The 25,572-nt window shown below is 31.0% G+C and overlaps 1 pseudogene; it reads right to left on the reverse strand.

The window, feature by feature from the left end:
* LOC132630313 (uncharacterized) overlaps positions 1-25,572 on the reverse strand; it is a 109,621-nt pseudogene that overhangs the window by 25,067 nt on the left and 58,982 nt on the right.

The raw sequence follows: 25,572 nt of genomic DNA on the forward strand, positions 1-25,572 counted from the left end.
ATCTTATTTTAAAATATAAATATTTTAAGTATATTTATTTTAGTGAACATAACAAATAAATGACATGGCGGAATAACAAATATAACAGTTTAATATCTAGATTAGATCTCAGGCTAATATAAAAAAAGAAAGAAAACTGTATGGTTTGACTACTTAACTTTTTGAAGAAAAGGAATTTCATTTGCTCCGACTAATGGATTGATACGCACGTGGCAATGAATCCATCATTATTGACTTAATGAGATACTTTGGAAAAATTACATGAATACTGTTTGATTTTTTAATACGGAGCGCACTTTTTTTTTAACATTATTAATTTGTACTATTTTTATGCATATATATATATATATATATATATATATATATATATATATTAGAATTATGGGGCCCACAATATTTTTTTTGCACTTTTTTTTTTTTTTTACATTGTTTGTTTTGTTAATATGGGATTCACTTTTTTTATATATATATTGCTTGATTTTGTCAATATGGGATACTATGTTCAAAACACGATTAATATAACATTGTAGTTTGTGCTCCGTATTTAAAACTTTATCATATTAGTGTTTGTTATGAATACGCACGTGGCAAAGAATCCATCATTATTGACTTAATGAGATACTTTGGAAATTATATGAATATTGTTTGATTTTTTAATATGGGGTACACTTTTTTTTTACATTATTAATTTGCACTATTTTTTTAATATTAGTTGTTGTTTAATATATATGGGGCCCACAATTTTTTTTAAAATTAAATTGGAACGGATATATATATATATATATATATATATATATATATATATATATATATATATATATATATATTAGAATTATGGGGCCCACACTTTTTATTTGGACATTATTAGTTTGTACTATTTTTATGCATATAATATATATACATATACTATGTTTAAAACACGATTAATATAACATTGTAGTTTGTGCTCCATATCTAAAACGTTATTATATTAGTGTTTGCTACTAATACAAAGCCAGCACTTTTTTTTTTAACATTATATTTTTTTTAATATGGGGTTCACTTTTTTTTTTTTGATATTGCTTGATACATTATTAGTTTGCACTATTTTTATGCATATAATATATATATACTATGTTCAAAACACGATTGATATAACATTGTAATTTGTGCTCCGTATCTAAAACTTTATTATAGTAGTGTTTGCTACGAATACAAAGTTTGCACTTTTTTATTTTACATTGTTTGTTTTTTTAATATGGGATTCACTTTTTTTTATATATATTGCTTGATTTTGTCAACATGGGATACTATGTTCAAAACACGATTAACATAACATTATATTTTGTGCTCCGTATTTAAAATTTTATTATATTAGTGTTTGTTACGAATACGCACGTGGCAATGAATCCATCATTATTGACTTAATGAGATACTTTAGAAATTACATGAATATTGTTTGTTTTTTTAATATGGGGTGCACTTTTTTTTGACATTATTAATTTGCACTATTTTTATGCATATATATATATATATATATATATGGGGTGTGTTTTTTTTCTGGACATTATTAATTTTCACTATTTTTATGCGCATATATATATATATATATATATATATTAGAATTATGGGGCCCACAATTTTTTTTTGACATTGTTTGTTTTTTAATATGGGATTCACTTTTTTTTTTTTAATATATATTGCTTGATTTTGTCAATATGGGACACTATGCTCAAAACACGATTAATATAATATTATAGTTTGTGCTCCGTATTTAAAACTTTATTATATTAGTGTTTGCTACGAATATGCACGTGGGAATGAATCCATCATTATTAACTTAATGAGATACTTTGGAAATTACATGAATATTGTTTGATTTTTTAATATAGGGTGCACTTTTTTTTTTTACATTATTAATTTGTACTATTTTTTAATATTAGTTGTTGTTAAATATATATGGGGCCCACAATTTTTTTAAATTAAATTGAAACGGATATATTACTACTATATAGAAGGGCCCACAATTTTTTTTTTATATATATATATATTTAATATGGGGTGCACTTTTTTTTTGACATTATTAATTTGCACTATTTTTATGCATATATATATATATATATATATATATATATATATATATATATATATATATATATATATATATATATTAGAATTATGGGGCCCACAATTTTTTTTTGCACTTTTTTTTTTGACATTGTTTGTTTTTTTAATATGGGATTCACTTTTTTTTTATATATATATTGCTTGATTTTGTTAATATGGGATACTATGTTCAAAACACGATTAATATAACATTGTAGTTTGTGCTCCGTATTTAAAACTTTATTAAATTAGTGTTTGCTACGAATACGCACGTGGCAATGAATCCATCATTATTAACTTAATGAGATACTTTGGAAATTACATGAATATTGTTTGATTTTTTAATATGGGGTGCACGTTTTTTTTTACATTATTAATTTGCACTATTTTTATTAATATTAGTTGTTGTTTAATATATATGGGGCCCAATATGTTTTTAATTAAATTGGAACGAATATATTACTACTATATAGAAAGGCCCACAATTTTATTTTTTTGGGAAATTACATGAATATTGTTTGATTTTTTAATATGGGGTGCACTTTTTTTTTTGACATTATTAATTTGCACTATTTTTTTAATATTAGTTGTTGTTTAATATATATGGGGCCCACAATTTTTTTAAAATTAAATTGGCACGGATATATATTATTACTATATGGAAGGGCCCATAATTTTTTTTATATTAGTTGTTGTTTAATATATATGGGGCCTACATTTTTTTTTGTTACAATTTTTTTTATGGGCCTGTTTAATATGGGGCCCAAATTTTTTTTTTTTTTTTTAATGCCCACAACGGACGACGAAAAAGCACCCCAACTGGTGCTTCTATATAGTAGTAAAGTGTGAAGCAATGGAACGACCAAGGGTAGCAATGTCTTTTAAATCTATCATATGGGCGCAAAAAGGTAACTTCCACTACTGAGCATCATAAAGTGGAGTCCGGAACCAAAATGACCCAAAAAAAAAAATCTTTTGAACCAAAATACCCCGACAAAAAAAAGATGACATAATTACCTTTAGCGCAGTAATTTACTGCGCTAAAGGACTTAACCGTAACGGCGCGGTTAAGTCCTTTAACGCAGTAAAATACTGCGTTATAGAACCACTAAAAAAAAAAAAATTCTATAACACAGTATTTTACTGCGTTATAGAAACAGTAAAAAAAAAAAATTGGCCAACTTTATTTTTTGCAACACTTTAATGTGTTTTTCCATACTTTGACCAACGATTAATCGTGTGTCAAGACTCCGAAACGTTAATATTTTATATAGAACCTGATATTTTTTTTCTGCGTATAATAATGTAAGCTCAATACATCAAGGATACGTAAACGTTCGGATCGTCATTTTAGGGGTTGAAAAGGTGCCCGAAGTAAGTTTTGCTTGAAAACTTTAGGTTTAAGTATTCTATATACATAGACGTCCATTTTTGTTTGAAGACTTGTTGTCATAAGCTTAAAGTTTTTATTTTTAAGGTTTAGATTTAAGTATATTATTTTTTTAAAGCGTAACTTTCTTTCGAATATACGAGATTTTTTGCGCTCGGACGTCCGATTTACGCGATTTTTTTTTTTTTTGCAACATATTCTAAATAAAGTTACGCATTAAAAAAATAACGCACTTAAGGAACACTTAGTGTTTTTTTCCATAAAAAGATCGCAACATCTTATTTTAATAAATATTTTCTTTGCAACACTTAGTGTTTTTTTCATACTTTGATTAGTCGTGTGTCAAGACTCCAAAAAGTCAATATTTTATATAGAACCTGATATTTTTTCCTGCGTACTATAATGTAGGCTCAATACATCAAGGATACGTAAACGTTCGGATCGTCGTTTTAGGGGTTGAAAAGGTACCCGAAGTAAGTTTAATTTGAAAACTTTATGTTTAAAAGTTTTATTTTTTAAGGTTTTGATTTAAGCGTGTTATTTTTTAATTAGGACATAACTTTATTTTGAATATAAATCTAATTCTAAAAAATATAGGTAGAAAAACTAGTTGTAAAGTGATCAAACTTTAGATGGTCATAACTTTGAACTGGTATGTCCGTTTACGCGATTTTTTTTTTTTTTTTATCTTGCGTATTTTTTCGAGATCTACGCGGACTGCCGCAAGGCGGTTAGGCCGAGCCGATTTTAAAAAAAAAAACACTTGTTATCCTATTCAATTTCAATTTTTCCCCAAATTGGCTTGAAGTTTTTAGTTTTCTTTACTTATAATATGATGATACGCAATAGATTTCAACGTAAAAATTCCGGGGCAATGTAGCTGTGAATGTCAATTTCACTTTTGTGGTTTCAATTTTTCAAAATAAAGCTGACTAATTTTCTCGACATATAAAGTTGACTAAAATAACCTTATAAAAATAGAACACTTAAATCTAAAGTTTTCAAACAAAACTTACTTCGGGTACCTTTTCAACCCATAAAATGACGATTCGAACGTTACGTATCCTTGATGTATTGAGCCTACGTTATTGTACGCAGAAAAAAATATCAGGTTCTATATAAAATATTGACGTTTCTTGACACACGACTAATCGTTGATCAAAGTATGAAAAAAAAACACTAAAGTGTTGCAAAAAATAAAGTTGGCCAATTTTTTTTTTTTTATTGTTTCTATAACGCAGTAAAATACTGTGTTATAGAATTTTTTTTTACTGGATTCTATAACGCAATATTTTACTGTGTTAAAGGACTTAAATCTAAAGTTTTCAAACAAAACTTACTTCGGGCACCTTTTCAACCCCTAAAATGACGATTTGAACATTTACGTATCCTTGATGTATTGAGCCTACGTTATTGTACGCAGAAAAAAATATCAGGTTCTATATAAAATATTGACGTTTCGGAGTCTTGGCACACGACTAATCATTGGTCAAAGTATGGAAAAAAAAACACTAAGTGTTGCAAAAAATAAAGTTAGCCAATTTTTTTTTTTTTACTGAGTTCTATAACACAATATTTTACTGCGTTAAAACACTAGTCGAAAGATATCGTACTAGAATGCTTTGTCGGTGTATGTTTTCCTGTATTGGACAAAAAACCCAGAGGGCAATTACTTTTTTTCATCTGGATCCCGTATCTTTTATACCTTGCAGCCCTTTTATACTCACATGGCTGCTATTCTACTGACAATGCATTTATTTTTGTTAGCTACTGTATATCAAAAAACAAATAGGGCATGTAGTAAAATTAGCCCAACAGGAACTCCTACAGTCCTTATCTTCACTTTTTGTCTCCCTCCTGTGTACTTTCACTTGTTCCTAATTTTACAACGGAAGATTTAAGTAACACTGATGGAAATCCAACCAAATTACAATTAACTCATGTACGAGAATGGCACACAGCGAAGAGGATTCAAATTAATCTTCCTGTGCTCCGCTCATGACGAAAATTGTAATAGCATTTGAAAGTTAGTAATCTAGAAGATGAATTAATCATTTTGAAAGTAGAACTTAAATTCATAACTTTGATTTTCTACGATAAAACTAATACTCACTTAATACAACTAATTATGTAACATTTTTGGTGAAGATGAGAATCAACTATTATTCTACGAAAGTCTCTTAATTCTTTTTTTTAATTGTTTATATTAAAGAATTGAATATGATAACCAATCACATATGATTTATGCTTTAACACAAAAAATGAAAATTTAATTAGCTATTTTAAAAATTTATTGATTAGTTCGTCGTATAGTTTTAGATTTGAGAAAATAAAATTAGAATATTATTATGATTTTCTTTGTGCCAAAAAAAGAAAGTATTGCTTGCAGAATAAATGCTTAATGTCTTTTTTTTTTTTTTTTGTTAGACTTGTAACATAAATACAAATGCATGAATAAAGCAAATAGATTTTTATGTATGTTTAGCACTAGAAAACTTTTCATGCAGACATCATCCGAGGCATTCTATCAAATTGTAGTGATACAACGAAGATTAACATTTCTCACTACTAAAAATGGACAAAAAAGTGAAGGATATAAATTAAATGAACTATGATGGCGCACAAACAAGTCGAGAAATGGTTGATGAACATTATTGTCAAGCTTCTACATCAAACTAATGTATTGTGACCCTTTGTTGTCTCTGATGGTATAATCTTTGTACTAACACTATACAGTAGTTAATTTTTTTTAAAATGAAGTTATTTTGTTCAATAAACAAATCTTTTTTTGTTTTAATCTTAGGATAGTCCACTCGGTCCCAAAAGGGGAGTTTAAGCATAAAATGGTACTCATTAACCGGTACAGTAATAAAAGATATATACAATTTTTTAAAATCTTTCCATGCTAATTTGCATATATATAAAAATGCTATAGAATAACTTATTCAAATACCTTTATAATTAATGTTATTGACTTGTTTCTTGATGAATGTATTAAAGCTTAAGACATTATATTTTTTACCCGAAGGTAATATTTAACGCAAAATGTTGGGCCCGTACTAGCACAGGCCAATGACATCTCGTTATTATTTTATAAAGGTATGTTTCCCCGATCGACCTTTAACATATCACAAACTTGGGATAATTTCTTTTCTGAGTTTGACTTATGTGCACTAATTATGTATAACTTTTTTACACTATCAGGTTATGACGACTTTCAATAATATGTAACTCACTGTAATAAGTCTAATTGGTAATATAGATATGTAGTAAATGGCATGTTATAACTTATAGCAAGGTAAATGTAACGATAGTGTTAGACCGTCAGTGTATATAAGTTAGTATTCTTCTTTGCCTTGGGATACTTGATATGCAATTGTAAAATGCCACACTTAACTCTAAAATTTTGGCATGTCTACTTTTAAACTTGGTGTAATACATCATTTGTCCTTAATGACGCTAGCATTAGATTGAAAGGAATGAAATTGATAATACTTAACAAAAATGTCTATTAAAAAGCCATAATTTTATGCATTTTGGGTTTACTTTTGAATTAAGTAGACAAATGTAGAACGTCTGTGTGTTGATCAATACTTATCTTCAATAATCATGATAGGGAAAGGTGAGTAAAATGTGTTTGCTCCAAAAGCAAGACTAGAATTCAAATAGCTACAATTATAATTAACTGGTTAATCTTTGATTATAGTTTCTGCAAGGGAGTTCTAATTAAAAGAAACTTCTATCAACAAGAAACACTTCATTTTTTTTATTTTTTATTTTTGGGGGGTGGGGTGGGTGACTACAAGTCTCGAATGGAGATTGTTCATCTCACCATCTATCTAGCAATAAACTTTTTGTTCTAAAAATAGGGAACTTAGGGCTCATTTGGTACAAGGGATAAGGATAAATAATCTCGGGATTATATTTGAGATGAGTTTATCCCACATTTGGTTGGGATAAAATTGCGGTATAACTAATCCCGGGATTGTAGTGTTATTTTTATCCTTGTGGAAGGGTAGAATAACTAATCCCAGGATAAGTTATCCTGGGATAACTTGTTTCCAACCAAACGACACCTTAGGGTAGTTGCAGAAATTACCCATTTTACCATATTTTGGAATTTGGAGCAGTACCTTTTTACTTCATTTCTAATTTTGGACCTTAATCCAGTCGGGTCTGGTTATATTTGCCACTTCCCCAACTTTTCTATCTTTAGAATATTCAAGATATAATAATATTCTACACTAACAAGTTGTTGTAAAGGTAATAAAAATAATATCATTAGTAGAGTGAACGATCTAGAAAATAAGGCCAACAAACTCACAATAAAAATGCTTTCTCGCTCTTTCCTTTTCTTTTTCATTCTATTTTATTAATCAAACATAGACTTCCTTATTTCAAAAAATAGTGCTAACACGCAACCTATAGTAAAGGGCCTTTGGGGAATCTTAGTAGCTTAGTTGGTTGGCTTCCTGAATTTTCACATTGTTGATGAGGGTTCGATCCCCACCTTATAATCTCCTCCCCAATTTCCCTTTGAAAAAAAAATAGTAAAGAGTCTTTTCAATTCAATCTCTTACTTGATTTCAAACAGTCAGATATGTGGGTCGCGAGAGTCGTATATCAATCGCAGTAAATTTTGAATACTAGATATGCCCTCAATCTCAAAATATAATAGGAGAGCAAGTGGAATGAAATGAGATTTCACCGATGTATTAGTAAGATAACCTTAATTTCACAACATGTTAAATTATATAATGGTATAAAAATCCATTCACGTTGCTACAAAATTTAAAGATATCTCCATGGTAAATTAGCTTTTGGGGTGAAAAGGATGTAAAATCTCGTCCATTGTCAGGTGTAACCTTAAAAGAGGAGCTCCTTATAGCTGACGAAATTGATTTATATCATGGTACCAAAGAAAATGATTTATATCTGACCCAACAAGAAACAAACAGCTACTACTAAATACAACCTCTCATTTTCTGTCATTGACCTCGTTTTTTATCCTTGTCTTATTTCTTATTCCAAAAGCATGGCCACCTAATTGTTTGCTAAAAGGTTGATTACACTATTCAAACAAGAAAATGCCTACTAATTAATAACATTTATTATGTTGAAATAAATTATCCACATTTTGGACTTGATAAGCTTGGTTCTAAGTGATAAATGTAGTTGAAGCTAGTCTCAACTTTAGACGCTACAATTATCGGTCCTGTTGTCCCTTCGACCAAACCAAACCAAGCCTAATGGTTAGCTTATATATTTTTGAGTGATTTGCAAGAATGACCCTCATAAGTGATCTTAAAGTTTTGGTGCCCATTGGACATATGTTATGATAAAAAATTCGTTCCGTCTATGAGGCAGAAGTTGAGATATTTCAATAAGTCTGCTTATTCAATTTTACATATCATCTTAAATTGATCACAAATTGTGATGTATTGGCAAAAGTTGCATGTTTTATTCAATTGTTCACAACTTTTTACTCCTATTTATAAAGAGTCCACTCTTATAATTCACAAATAAGTATTTTACACCTTTTTTAACTGAAAATGTAGGTTTTAAAATCATTATAGAAAAAATAAAATTGAATTTTCCATTCTTATAATCCACAATAAATACTTTACACCTTTTTTAACTGAAAATGTAGGTGTTAAATTATAGTAGAAAAAACAAAATTGAATTTGCTCATAATTTATTTTCAGAAAGAAAAAAATCAGTCAATACAACTGAAAAATCATGTCGAATAGGCAACACATTACACTATCTTCATCTCTATAATTTATTGATTGTCCCTTGGAAAAAATGTATCATACGTGTAGAAATTGTATTGTTATCGTATAAAATATGTATCCCTAAGTATATGTATAGAAAATTTGTCATTGTTGTATAATTTGTCTATAATAAATGTATAATCAACATATAATTAGAAAATGTATCATTGGTGTATAATTTCTGTTTAATAAGTGTATAATTAATGTATACTTACTAATTATACACATATTATACATCTTTTGGGATATTTCTAGAAGGCTCAATTAACATATACTTACTAATTATACACATATTATACATGTTTTGGGATATTTTTGAAGGCTCAATATGAATTTTTTTCGTCGATCATTAGTGACGACTTTTTGATCTTTTGTGGCGACTTAAATAGACTGTGTTCTTCTTGTAGCGAACCTTTTAGTGACGACTATTTTTCTTTTTTCGTAATAAATGGATTGTTGGGCTAGCGCTTGGTAATACTTTGGGCCGAACGACCAACTCGGGATATTAAACCCACACTTGGGCCAAACAAATTTCTAACGTCCACTGTATATCATTTTACCCTTTTAAAACAAAAAATTGTAGTGTGGCCCAAATGAGATCCACAGGTAGAGGAGCTTGGGTCAAACTAGTGAATTAGTGAGACGGTCCATATTAGCTCGCTTGACAAGTTGCCATATTTAACTGAGGACTTCCACTTTGGTAGCATATAGAACTGCTTGTAAAGTTATAGTTGTAGTATGAGTTTAAGTTTGGTGCATCGTTAGTGTATTACTTTTTTTACACCATCAGATAATTCTAAAGATATATACAATAACTTGCTTAAGTAATATTAATTAATTGTTTTCCTTTTTAAATAAAAATATAATTTACAGAAGATAAATAGCATAAAGGAAAGTTGAGTCCTACTTGTACTCTAACCAAAATTATCTCCTTATTTGTTGGTAATGAAAGTAATTCCTTCTCTAATGTTGTTTACAAATTTGAGTTTTTCATGATTTTTCTCTGGATCATTACTGAAGTATTTCTTTAACTCTTCAAAAATTGTGAACCTCGTAACAAGTAATTCTTCAAACACCTCATATATTGTGATCGAATTTTTTCTTTCCGTTTATAAGTATCTAAAGGATCGCTTTATCTTAAAAGGATTTTCATACTTTCCCCAATATTTTGCCATGCTCTTTAGTTAGATTAATAGATGGAACTTTTTGAATTGAAGTTTTATTAAGGTTGAATACGTTAACAATGGAAGATGAGATGAGACGATAAGAAAAAGCAAAGAGAAACCAAAAAAAATAATAGATCTAAGGAAGAGACAATTTTCTCCAGAAAAAAAAAACATGCAATTCAAAATTGAATTCCTCGAAATCTAAAGTCATCCTCTTCCAAAAGTTTTTCATGAATATGGGGGGATTGAGGGAGAAACCGAAGTTTACGTGGTAAAAGAAGTCAAGAGAGAGAGAGAGAACGCATCAATTATTTAAAAGCGTGATGATGGAGATGGACGTTTAAGGAAAGAGAGAGTAAGGGAATAAAGAAAAATTCAGTGAGTAAATTTTAGAAAAAGAGAAAAAATAGGAGTATCAATATTGGTAACCTCCTATAGCGGTCAATATTGCCTGATAGTGTAAAAAAAGGTACACTGACGGTGCACCAAACTTAAAATCCTATTACATTTCCTATAAATTACTGGTGCATTTTAGGTATTGCTTTGGAAAGTTTATGGCAGTGCAAAACCACTGATTTATTAGGGGAAAAAAGAAAGATTAAAGTTGTTATATTAATGGTGTATAAAACTTAAATTCTTGGTGTTGACACCCAATTTTGGCCCTCTTTATTTAAAAATTAACTTCTTTAAGCTTCCTAGTCATTAAATAGTACAAAATATTGTTTTTATACATTTTTTAACTTTAATATAATTTATTGATAATTGTCCTTATTTTTAAATAATAGAAATTTTTATCAATTTATTTTCATTTTAAATAATTATTTTGTTACAGTCGTTTGTATATAAACAACATGCTAATACAGTTTTACTTCAATTAATTAGCAGGTCTCCTTAATTCAAATCACATTTTTTTTTACTTTATTCACGAAATTACCTTAAATATATTTTTATACTTTATTATTTTAGTTACAGTCTATTATTACATGGAAGTCGGAGGAACTAATTTTAAACACAGATAAGATTTAGAAAAAATTACGTGTTATAGCTACTTTTAGTACATAATTAGTGATATTAACTATCTTTTGTTTTAACTACTAATAATAACTAAATAATTTTTGAATTTAACTAATATAGCTACACAGTAATTTTCAGTTACTGGTGCACAAATACACCTAAAATTTAGCACTCCCAATCTCATATCCCCCTTTTAATGGTAACAATATTAATCACTTAATATACATTATCATTCTCTTTCATTTTTCATAAATTTTTGACATTTTCTATTCTCACTCACTACCCATTTCAGATTTTTCATTTCTCAAATCCCTAAAAAATTCTCTCTCTCCTTCTATCAACCACCACCACGACGGGTGGCGGCCGCCCCTCTCTCAATTTTTTTTTGGTTTCCATGATTTCAAGCTTTTTGGACAAATTAAACATAAGAAGGCAATTAACCTTTCCATTTTTTTTATGTGAATGATGTTCCAACTAGAATGATCATTCATTATGGTTGACGGCTTATCTCCCATTGTGGGCAAGTTATAGCTGTAAATGCCAAGACTTTTGGGCTGTGGACCAGTGCCCATAAATTTGGATCGAGTTGCATTTGCTCTGTGGCTAGGGTTTTTTTGGTGATCTAGGGTTTTTTTGGGTTTTGGGAAGATGAAAAATATATGTATTTGTGTATGTTCTATGATATAGCTACCAATTGTTTGTGATTGGTGGTGTATTTATGTAATTTTTTCTATATTTTTGTGTATTTTGTTCAAATTAATTTCATCAGTTCATCTAGTTTCAAATACATGAGTGACGAAAATACATTGTAATTTTTCTATAAATTTGTGTATTTTGTTCAAATTAATCCATCAAATACATGTGTGATGCAAATTGTTACTCACACAAATACATGAGATTTAATATAAAAATACATGAGGTTTGATTGGTAACTTCAAATACATTGGTTATGCTATCAAATACATGTGTAAATCAAAACGAAATCAATATTGAAAACTTCAAATACATTACCGCTAAAATACATGGGTGATGCAAATTGTTAATCACACAAATGCATGAGATTTAATATAAAATACATGGGGTTTGATTGAAAACTTCAAATACATTAATTATGCTATCAAATACATTAATTATGCTATCAAATACATGGGTAAATCAAGAACGAAATCAATATTGAAAACTTCAAATATATTGGTTGTTGAATGTTTTCAAATTTTGAATTTTTGATTTTTTATGTTTGAATGTTGAAGATTGGATGGAGGAATAGAAAATGGTTATGGAAAGGTAATCTAAAATCTGATTTTGTGGAAGGGTATGGTAAAAAATATCAATTAATAGCTAATTAATTGATCCCACCGTTATGGTCTTAAATCAAGGGATATGTTTTATTTTTTACTGTGTTACTATGTATTTATAAGCATCAAATACATCCGAAAAAATACCTTAATTTGGGAAAACATAGCTACAAATGGTAATTTTTAAAAGGTAGCTATAAATGATAGGAAACTGCCAAAAGGTAGTCATTTTGTTAATTTTACCTAAGATTTAGCACATGGTTTTGTGAAGTCCATGGTTTTGTGAAGCCCATGATTTTGACACATGAGTTTGGATAAAAAGTGGTTTATCTTTACCTATGTAAAAGAGGACTTCCCCTCTCATTTTTCTCACCACTTCACACTACCTCACATATATTTTTCTTCTCTCTACACTCTCCATATTTTCTTTTCATAGGAAAACTAGCAAGACTAGCATCTTCCTCCTCTCTTTTATTTTATTTTTCTTCTCTTCTTTTTTCATACATTGTCTTTACGCCTTTATATATCTTGTCTTTACATTCATTATATACAGCCTTTATATTTTTATATACATTACATACATTGTCTTTACATTTATTCGTGCATTGCCTTTATATTTATTCGTGCATTGTCTTTATATTTATTCATGCATTTATCTTTACATTTATTCATGCATTTGTCTTTATATTTGTTCATACATTTTGTTTATATTTATTCATACATTGTCTCTACATTTTCTTCATACATTTTCTCTACTTTTTCTTTAAATTTGCATACATTTTTTTCACTCCCCTATAAATATTTTTCATACACTTGCAAGCATTTTCTTTTACCTTTTTGTCAATATCATCACATTACATGCTCATTTTTATTTTATTATTTTTTACACATTTTGTTCTTTATATTTTCTCTACATTCTCTATACATTATTTTTACATTTACATATATTTCATTTTTTTTATTCTTATATTTTTTACATATATCATATACATATACATTCTTACACCGTGTATACTACACCAATTCTAGGGTCAAAATAAGTTTTATCTTCCTTTTTGTCAAGTTTAATAAACTTTATGTCAAATCGCTTTTTTAAAGGTTTTATGTCAAATTACTTTTTAAGGGCTTTATGTCAAATCACTTTTTAAAAGCTTTATGTCACATCCCTTATTTTTTGACTTTTTCAAACTTCTTTAACTAACATATTTTTCTTTCAGTTTACAATTTATTACAAATATTACACTCTTGACCGATGAAGAAATTTTCGTCGATTTCCAAGGCCTCCCCTGTACAAAAGACGGGTTTTTATGTTAAGTTTATTCATTATTTCTTTAATTCATTCAATAGTTATTTATTCTCTTACTAACACTTTTACTAAGTGTTTATACAGGTACCCGGAGACACATCCCGAAGACGACACTCAGAAGGAACCTGAAGACTTCATCGAATCCTTGTTTGTATTTACTTTCACGCGTTATTTAAAATTGTACAAAACATAAACTCGGAGTAGTGAAAACTTCACTTTAATGTTGGGCGGGGATATTTAATTACTTGTCGCTTATATGTTTAATCTAAAGTTCGTTATTCGCTTTAGGCAAGACTTAGGCCGTCTACACTTTCATAAATTGATTAGATTGACTCGATATAAATATTTTGTTAATTAAATTCACACTTTTGGCATTTAGGCAAAAATACTAGTCCATCCTTTATTTTATATTCTTTATACACTTTTAATACAATGTACATTTTATATTGTTTCGTGTACACTAATACATATTTTAGTTAAGTTAACTGATGCTAGGTAAATATTTAGTCGTCCATTTACAAACCTTTTATTCTTTAAAGGCATTACACATTTTCACTCTTTTTTTTTTTAAATATACAATTCCTTGTACTTATTTTTTACCAATACTTTTTTTTACAATTCTTTTTGTTCCTTACTCATTTGATAGGATATTCATTAAACAAACACTCTTTTACGAAAGGGTAGAAACAAGTCAAATCGACTTCATTTTTCTTTGGAATTCTTTTGTTATATAAGATCTCTACGCCAATGAATATTTAAAAAAAAAACATTTTTTACATTCTTTATGCACTGATATATCTAGTTATACAAGTTTTTATACATTTTTTTATTTGATATACACTCTTTTATATTTGAAATATATTCTTTATATGTTCCATATACTTACATGCTTTTATATACACAAACACGCATTCTTTATATACTTGATTTACCTATTGTACATATTCTCATATTTTTATACATCTTTTATATAGTTATATACATTCTTTACACTAACATATACATACTCTTTATACCAACAGATACACTTTTATACTTACGAGGTACATTCTCTTTACACTCCTTTGTACATTCCTATCGATATACATTTTTTATAAATACTTGATACTTGATAGAAATATATTTTTATACACTGTATATACTTAGCATATAATCACCTAGTGTAGCTTTTAATGAAATCACAAAAGTTTGAAAACAGGTAATAATAATGATAAACATATAGATAATCCCCCTCTAGTGTTCAGTTAAACTAAGTCTAAGGACTGTCTTCGGACAGGCTCTGAGGGATGCTTAATACCTTCCCCTCAGGGTAAATAAAACCCTTATCTAGAATCTCATAGGTTTCGTGGACTAAAAATGGAGTAGACACACAAATACATATAGGTTTCCTGTTTTTCCTTAAAAACAAGGTGGCGACTCTAACCCTTTTAAAACCAGTTAGAAGAACCGTGAAGTTGCAAGCTATCTTGGACCCGTTCAAAATAGGGCGTAACAGAATGGCGACTCTGCTGGGGATTACCTAGGTTTTGATCTTAGCAGACTTAGTTTAAGTGAGCACTTGAGGAATATTTGATTATTTATCCCTTTTTACTATTATTACTTGTTATATATATCATGAGTTGCTCCAATAATATGTTTGAAAGGACGCAAGCCAAAGCCAAATTTGCGTTCATTATTTGCTTGAAGACACTACATGTTACTGCTTTTCTTATACTGTCATCGCACTTTCAATTGAGTCTTTGGCCGTACACATACACACACATTGCACACGCGAGTTGTGCTTTGCGCCCCTCCAAACCTTTTTCAAACTCCTTAGTTTCAGAGATTGGAGGGCTAGTCTTACTACTTGCCATCTCGCAGTTGTCCGAATATTTTGATCGAACTTCAGTAAATCTATTCTTAGAATTCTTAGGTCGTTGTACGTATAATTTTTATCACTGCTCTAGCCGGATTAATTTCATTCTTTATTTGTCACACATTCTTTATTTGCTACATGCTCTTTGCATCTTACATATTCTTTATTTGTTTCACATATTGTATTTATTAGACATTCTTTAGTTATAAATATATATTATACATACCTTCTTCCGCCTCGTCTGCTTTATCAGACAATTTTGGTTGACTTTTGTTGAGCTTGGAACCTTTCCAAACCCTCACACCCATTTTTTGCCTTTGTGACTAGCCTCGCAGCCACATTAGTTTTCATACCCATTTCCGATCTTTGCTACCATCATTTTGACTTTACCATTCTTTTTTAATACAAAATTGTCTTGTACATTTTTACATCTCTAGAACACACTTTTTCCATATGCAAACTCTTGTACATAGCCTTACTTCTTTCCATACAACCGCCAATTCATAGAAATCATACAAATCACATACAACTTCGTATCTGCCCGAACTACGTCTGACCTAATTCTTGTCCTGACAAGATACGTAGGAAACCCTACATAAGGGTTCCGTCTCCCCACTGTTTCAAAATAATTCACCGGAATAAAAAAATGGGATAATTATTTTGGAGCAGTTCAAAGACGCTCTCCAAAAAGACTTTTAAGAGCATCAATCAACCCCTTGAAATCCAAAACCCAACAGTGGCAATACCAGCCTTACCCCAACCATCACCTAGCTTTGGTCTCAAATTCTGGGATATGAGCTTTTCTTTTTCTCCTAAGCATCGCAGGCCATGGAACTTTGGCGTGTCGGCCTTTATTTTTCAACCCAAAGGTTCAACACAAGTAAATCCTCCCCCCCTTAACTATACAATAATCGTGCCAATTGACAAGGAGTAATGCAAAAGCTCCACAAACAGTTTGGCACCCAATCATTGCAATCTTACCGATGGGCGCGTAGTATTTTTAGAAACTCCGTAAAGGTCGGCATCCCCTCTTATCACCTTGCCAGTGGACGCGGATTATTTTTAATGCTCTGCCGATGTTGACATTTCCTCATAGGCAACTATGTCAATAGATGCAGAGTAGTGTCAAAGCTCTACCAACGTCCGACCTTCTCCTCCATAACAATCTTGTCAACATACTGGAGTAATGTCAAGGCTCTATCTACGGTTGACATCCTTCTTCTCGGCCGCCTATTAGAGTATTTTCAAAGCTCTGGCTACGATAGGTTAATTTTTTCTGACTGCCTGTCAATGTATTTTCAGAGCTCGCAGCGTACGATTGATCCCTTCCTGGATAATTTTCCAAGCCCCGTGCCTACAATCGACACACCCTTCTACCGTCTGTCATAGTACTTGCAAAACTCCGCCTTCAATCGGCACATCTTCTCATATCTTATCTGCAAGAACTACGCACACCTGATTCTCTTCTTTGATGGGATACGTAGGCAGCCTTTTGGGTTCAGTATTCATTATTCAAAAAATCACAAAAAAAATACTTTATTTTGAAAAATCACAAAAATATTTTATTTCTTTCTTTCTATCCTATCTGAATGAACTACGCGCACCTGATTCTGATCAAAGATGAGATACATAGGCATCCCTTTGGGTTCGGTAGAATCGGTACCCCTTATTCAAAAAATACAAAAATATTTTTTAGATTCATATCTTTGACTTGGTTGGTACCAACACAGTTAGGAGTGTGCATAGGAAAGAAACAAGTAACGATCGATATGACTGACTTCGTGGTAAACCATAGATTCTTTTGGTATCTCTCTTCACACCTTAAGTGACACTCGAAAAATTCTCTTGCATGCTTGTAAAACAACAAAACAAACCTCATTATTTCATGTGCATTGTGTGGTGAGCTTTAGACAGCATTCAATTGCATTGCATTGTGATCTAGAACTTGGCCTGAATGTCTGTTGAGGCGAAATTATGAGTAACACTCGGTATAGGAAAGGATCGTAGGCCTTCTTTGACCCGTTTGAGCCTTTTTTACCTACCAAATAACATTATCCCTAGCATTCCCCCTTTGAGACTAAAGTCTTTTCTTTGACAGCCACATCATAAGCCTATACCATTTCTGAGTGCTTACATGCACTATCCCTCTCTTGACCCAGCCTCTCTGAGCGCACTAAAAACGTGCAACTGCGGATAAAGATCCAAGCTGAAGTTGCCAACGACGAATAGATACAAAATTCCCATAAAAACAAAGACGAAGAACGACCTCCAAAGCAAGAAGAAGCCCACAAAAAAAATCAGTCATTCGGGATCTCGAACATACAACCCGTTATTCCTTTTTATTTTTCACACTCCGGCATACAACCCAGAATTAGCATCAAGACATCGGGCATACAACCCAAGTCAATTCTCTTAATCCTCATAGAGTCTCGAGCATACAACCCGAACTCCGGGAAAAAAAAAGCTCCAAAAAGAAGTCGCACAAGTACAAAAGAAAGGGACAACAAAACGAAGCAGATCAGCATCAGAGCACACAAATACAAAGCACAACCATAGTGCAACGCTCAGGGAAGGATTAGTCACTCCTTACCCAAATGATATCCTACCCTTTTCCCAATTCTGCATTACAACCCGATAACAAGCCCTACGTGATCCTATGCTAAGGGTTCTCACATTAGTGAATACTTACATGACGGCCAAGCTTATGGTATCACAATTACATGCATTGAACATCTTTCTGAGTTTGAGTGTACTTCTCTAGACGTCCCAAAGTTCAAAAATACTGAATAGGTGTGAAAAAGGGAGTTTCTTTCTGGTGAGGGCACTTGAAACATAAGGATAGGTATAGTTCAGAATCTTTGCTTGAAGTGAGATGAACAAATCTTATCGATACTTAGGTATGTCTGAGGCACTACTTGAAGTTATAGGAATTATCCTGAAGTCAATCTCGATTAGCTGGGAAGAAAAAGATGGAATTCTTATGCACAAAACTATTTGTTGGTACCAACTGAAGTCAAGAAATGATTCTTTTCACTTCCTCATTTTCCAATATTCTTTACAACAAAAACAACAAAAAATGCATCAAAAAAAATAATTATAGGCGCCCACCTTCTAATGCGGGTATTTTATTTTCAGTCAAGGTGCCCACCTTCTAATGCGGGTATTTTAATTTATGTTAGGCGCCCACCTTCTAATGCGGGTATTTTCATTTCAGTCAAGGCGCCCACCTTACAATGCGGGTATTTTAAATTCAGTCAGGAATCCACCTTCTAATGCGAGCATTTTAATTTCAGTTAGGTGCCCACCTCCTAATGCGGGTATTTTAAATTTAGTCAGGCGCCCACCTTCTAATGCGGGCATTTTAATTTCAATCAGGCGCCCACCTTCAGATTTTCCAGATGTTGATCAAGAACTGAAGTTCAACGGCTCGCTTTGCAATTTCTTGAGTGCTTTTATCTTCTTTTTTTGTTCCGGCTACTTTTGTTCATTAAGTAGGCGTTTGGCCATAGAAACCAATTTTTTTTTTTTTTGGAATTTTGGAGTTGGAGCTGTGTTTGGCCATAGTTTTTGTAAATAATATTTCTTTTGTTGCAATGTACGTTTTCAACAAGTTTTGGTTGTGAAAAAACAAGTTTTTCTTGTTTTTCAAATTCCAATTTAGAATTTTCATGACCAAACACCAATTTTTAAAAAAAGTGGAAAAAAATCCGAAAAAAAATGAATAATTCTTATGGCCAAACGGGTCCTAAGTTAATGTATTATTTTTTTCTACAGCATTGAAATAGTTCAAGGAAACTGTCAAAAAATATTCTTCACTAATTCGACAAAGTTATTCTGCATCGAGACTTTCGCCTCTTCTCTTAAACGTTCACTTCAAATCCTTCATATCAAATGGTTTCATTTCTTCAAAGTTTTGGAGAGCAACAAAGATTCTAATCGAATGCAGAAAACTTTGGAAGTGTATGCAGTTACACAGAAACAATAACTAACGTAATAGAATCAAACACTCCTATAGAATGACTGTAGAAACTAAATGAGAAGTCCAGGAAATAAATGTTTTTGAAATAAATGAGACCAAGCTTTACTAACATTATGCACAAGACCTCGATGACCATAGCACGTGTTTCCGTCATTCCAACTCATTGATCCATAGCTCTTCAAACATTCTCCGGAGAATTTGGGGAAACAAGACTTTCAATGTATAGACTAAACGTGGAGTCGATGTCATTATTGTGGGTATATACCATTAGCCATGCATTTAGATATGGTATATTCTAACAATTGTCATGGTTAAAAGTATGAGTGGGAGATTGTTGGGATATATACACTATTAACCGTGTGTTTGGATATATAGTATTTATCATAGAACAATTATTTATTCAATTTCAATAAAGAGTTAAATAGATCATGTACTACTACGTGTGTCTTTTACTTATATAGTAGATGATTTAGTATATAGAGTTTAGCTTATACACGGAAGATTAAATCATCGGATCTTAGAAGTATAAAGTATTATATTCACAATCTAAGATAGAAATTGGACAAAAAAATGGGTATGATTGTAGCACAAGATTAAATATAATTATCTTAATTATGGGAACGGTATAGTTCTGACTTCTTGTGCTAGTACATTTTGTACGTATTGAACGGACCAAATAGAGATAAGTGTTTTTGTACTGAATATATGAAACAACCTCTCTAGCTCATAAAGGTGCGACTCAATTGCGAGTCAATATATTCCTGATAAATTGGATAATGGCAAAATACATTTGTGAAGTAATAATTAGTTGATAGAATCCATGTCTCGACTTTGAGATTGATGATACCCCTTTATGGATGCTTATAAGTCTCATGTGAAAACGCTGCAGGTGAATTTTGTATTCGTCACATGATATAAGTAAAGCGGAAATATAAATGATTTAATTAGTCAATGAATTAAATTGTCCGTAATTTAATTTAATTGACTGGTATCTGTAATCTTAACATGGGGAGTTAAATAAGATTTAATGAAAGATTTCAAAATTAAACTGAGGATGCAATTATAGTTTTTAGTGGAATAATCTATAATTTATTGTGGTAAGATTAATTCATTCATATTCCGAGTTAATGCCACAATTGGAGGCCTCGATGATAAATCTGTGGTCCCTGCTATGTCTAATTATTCTTGGACTTAAAAAATAATATTCTTGGTTAAAAGCAAGCCCACACATTTTTGGACTAGGGTTTGCACCCTAAAACGTGTTTATATATAGTATGTTTTTCATCCCTAAGAGTGACACTCTTTCCTGAGTCGTAATGCTTGCCCACACAAGTATTCACTGTCCAAAGGCTAGTTAGGTTACATAGCAGCAGACTGCATGCAGACCGTGGAACTGAAGGAAGATCGTGTGGATGCTTGAAGGTTCGATTTTCTGTCGTGGTCACGTTTCAAAAGATAAGTACTGATTTTATGTTTGATTAAAATCTCGATTTCGTGTTGTCTATATTATATGCAAGTTCGATCTTGGCTATTTGCTTTCGCTGTTTATGATTGTATTCCATCAATTATAACAACGTATCTCATTTCTAGGGAGCCTGATAGTGTCGTCTCTTGAATTAAAACACACCAAACTCGTACCAAGTTGTAGTAAGACTTTATCATCCTAGGAGGTGAAAATTGACCTAACCACTTTGTTAGAAGTGCATGAAACTAACTTGGTCCATGACTCCGCAAGTCCATATTCCTTCATAAACCGCACGTCCATCTTGATTCCATAGCAACAAGACACGCATAAGCTACCTCGTAAAGTACCTAACACTAAGAGCCTGTTTGGATGGGTTTATGCCTATAAGCTGCAAACAGTTTATAAGTTAAAAAAATAAGTTGGGATAGTCTAACTTATTTTTTTAGCTTATAAGTTGTTTTCAGCTTATAAGCTCCTTTAGATAAGCTAAGTCAAATGGGCCCAATTAATTTTTTGAACTTATTTTAAGCACAAAATGACTTTAAGCTGGCCAGCCAAACACTCAAAAAAACTGAAAACAGCTTATAAGGAACTTATAAGCCAATCCAAACGGGCTCTAAGTCATGTGACTAATCAACTGTTTCGGGCAACGCTACATTTTAAAATGTCTCATCTAACAAGTTGAATGAAGATATAAGAAAATGTACATTTGTATCACTACCACAGTCAAAAAAGGCAATCCAATGAAGTCTTCCATTTACAAGTTTGCCAGATTCAGTGAAGAAGATAACACCTGGATACTCTTGAATGTTTTTCCATGAATTAGTTCTTGAACTATAAACACTAACATAACACAGATTACCATGCTTACCATGTTCACTCCCACAATTTCTACAATTCTATAATCATTTAGACGCTCAATGTAACCAAATCCAACTCCTCGAAATTCAAGAAAATACAATCCAACAACATCTATTCCCGAACGAGGCAATTTTTTTCAACTTTCTTATAGACGGATTCCATAGAAACAGATCCTCAGAATCATCATTTGAAATACAGAACAAACCATTACACGACCCGAAAATTCTATAGTCATAATCGAATGGAAATTCACCAGAATAACCATGCTCGATAGGGATAACTGGAGATTCTTAATACACAATTGCCTAAAGAGAGAAAGTGTAAAAAGTCAAAGGCATCATTCTTGATTTCATGAGAGTTGCTAAAGAGAAGCCTATGGTGAGAATATTCTTGACTATTGGCTGAGAGTTTGAGATGTGTTGTGATGAATTGAGGACTAGATATGTCACAAAGCCAAGATTTAGAAACACATTTCATCTGAAGCAAAGTTTTCACTGGTAGTCTTAGAAGTATTTCAAATATTATTTCTTGGAGAAGAAATGGAAGTGAATCATGGGGTAAGCTAAGTGTTAAGGAGAATGGTCCCTTAACTATGAGGGTTGGTTAAAAATAGTCCCTTAAGTATGCATTTAACAGTTTTGGTCCTTTAAGTTCGCCAAAAGTTAACACTTTTAGTTTCCGATAAAATATTCATTGAACTCTGTTTGTTAGATTTGAAAAAAATTATGAAAAAAAAGGAAAACAAAATTAGCAAGAACTCATATTTAGAGGTACACATTACTAAAGAAAAGGTCAAATACCTCGGGATAAAATCGATACAAGTAAATTAGAAATAGCAGAAACTACAAAAATTGTTACTACTATAAACAAGCGAAAAAACGATAGACGAAACTGATGGATAAAATCGAGGGACACTATTTTAAAAAAATTATTATTTTTTATGAAAACCAGCAGACGTCCATGGGTTATTTTCCATGATAAATGAGCGGAATTTTTTTTAAAAAAAAATTATATATACCGGGTTTTTAGTAAAAATGAGTCTAGTGTATTTTACTTAACTGATGGATTCCATCAGTTTTAATCGACAGAGTCCGTCGGTCTATGTGTTTTGAGATACTATTTTCTGACATTATCAATTCTGTGGGTTCTTCCTCGGTTTTTCCTATAACCGACTGACGTCTGTCGGTTTTGTCCTGAGATATTTGGTCTTTTCTTTGGTAATGTGTACCTCTAAATGTGAGTTCTTGCTAATTTTTTCCCTTTTTGTTTTAATAGTTCTCGTCAAATCTAACAAACAGAGTTCGATGAATATTTTGTCGGAGACTAAAAGTGCTAACTTTTGACAAATTTAAAGGACCAAAATTGTTAAGTGCATACTTAAGGGACTATTTTTAACCAACCCTCATAGTTAAGGGACCATTTTTGTTAACTTGTGACAAACCTAAATGACCAAAATCGTTAAGTGCATAGTTAAGGGACTATTTTGACTATTTTGAACCTACTCTCATAGTTAAGGGACCATTTATGTCCTTTTTTCATGAGAATTCCATCATTTCAAAAATCAGAGGATCTTGTTTAGAATGTATCGAACAAAAGAGGGAAATTTCTCTGATATGAATTATAGCTTGAGTTTGGGCTTTCAGTTGGGAAAACAAAAACTAAAATTGGGAAAATAAGAGGGTCATTCGCACAAACGCCCCATTTTGGGGTGGTTTTTAATTTTTATCCTTCAGCATTTATGGCGCGGCATAATTTAGATTTCTCTCAGCATATTTTATATTTAATTTCGACATATGTATCATGACATTTACACAAATTATGTCGGAAAAGGCAAAACTTTCAACACGCAACATAATCTGAAAAATACTACAAAATATATGCCGTAAAACTTAATTCTTACAAAATTTATGCCGAGCGAGGCAAAGTATTACAAATATTATGTCAAGCGAAGCAGATTTGGATATTTTCATTAAACAAGTAGCAAGAGTAAAAATTAAAGACCAATGGGTTTGAAGGGCAATCCGTGCAAAAACTTGAATTGATTGTAGTTGTATTACATTTCCAATACATAACTAGCGCATTTAGGGGGTTGGGAAAAAATAACAAAAGTTAAATATATAAAATAATGTTGTTCTTGGGGATTGAACCTAGGTTGCTAGAGACAATTTTGAACACCCTAGATCACTTGAGCTAACCTTTTACATTTGTTTAAAGTAATCAAAAGTTAATATATGTACCTATAGCGCAGTATTTTACTGCGCTATAGCACTAACGGAGACGGACCCGTTAAGTCCTATAACGCAGTAAAATAATGCGCTATACGGAATACGATGCAGAGTATAACGCATGATTTTACTGCGTTATAGGACTTTGCTTCTCTCCTATAACGCAGTAAAATCATGCGTTATAGTCTTCCACTATAACCCGATCGGGTTCCACCACTGCCCCCTCCAGTGGCATTTTTTTTTTTCAAAAACGCCATTGGAGAGCAGGTTGCTGTGGTCCCCACGCATTAAAAACGTCATTTTCTAGTAAATTTCATCCGTAAATTTTAGATTCTCGGTATATAAAAGTCAAGGAGCAAGATTCTAAGTTTGAATTTTGAGAAAAAGCGGCGTACAACTCGATTAAAATATCTACAAAAAATCTTCAATTAAGGTTTTCTACTATGAACTTTTGTTATTATTTTGTTATATACATTGTATTGCATGCATGTTTAACATTTAATCGTCATTATTAAAAAAAAATCATTTTTTTTTTGGGTTTGATCGGCTGGGGGCAGTGGCTTAGGCCACTGTTCCTTTTTTTTTTTTTTTTTTTTGGTTTAATTCATTATTTGTTAAATGTTTATGAATTGTTAATTGTTAAATGTTTATGCATTGTTAATTCGTTATATGTTTATGAGTTGTTAATTTGGTTAATTATTTATGAATTGTTAACATTGTTAATTTGTTATATGTTTATGAGTTGAATTTGGTTAATTATTTATGAATTGTTAATGAATTATTATTTTGTTAATTGAGTATTTATTAAATATTCTTTATGAATTGAAAGAAGTTGATTGGTAATGAATTATTATATTGTTAACATTTTGTTTGGATGATTGTTATGTATTGTTTTGACATTTATCGTATTATGTTGTATTATATAGGACCAAATCAGTGGTTACATAAAATAGAACCTCTCGTCGTTACATAACAATAAAATTAAAGTAGCAATCAAAGCAAACATTTTATTTATACTAACAACATAATATAATACAATAGGTAACAACCATCCAAACAAGTTGTAAACGATTATGAAATGTTAATCTATACAATTTTAAAAGCATGAATATATATGTTAAATAAAAAAAAAAATCTTAAAAAGAATAGTTAAAGTT

The sequence above is a fragment of the Lycium barbarum genome, chromosome 3 (genome assembly GCF_019175385.1).
Source record: "Lycium barbarum isolate Lr01 chromosome 3, ASM1917538v2, whole genome shotgun sequence".
Classification (NCBI taxonomy): domain Eukaryota; kingdom Viridiplantae; phylum Streptophyta; class Magnoliopsida; order Solanales; family Solanaceae; genus Lycium; species Lycium barbarum.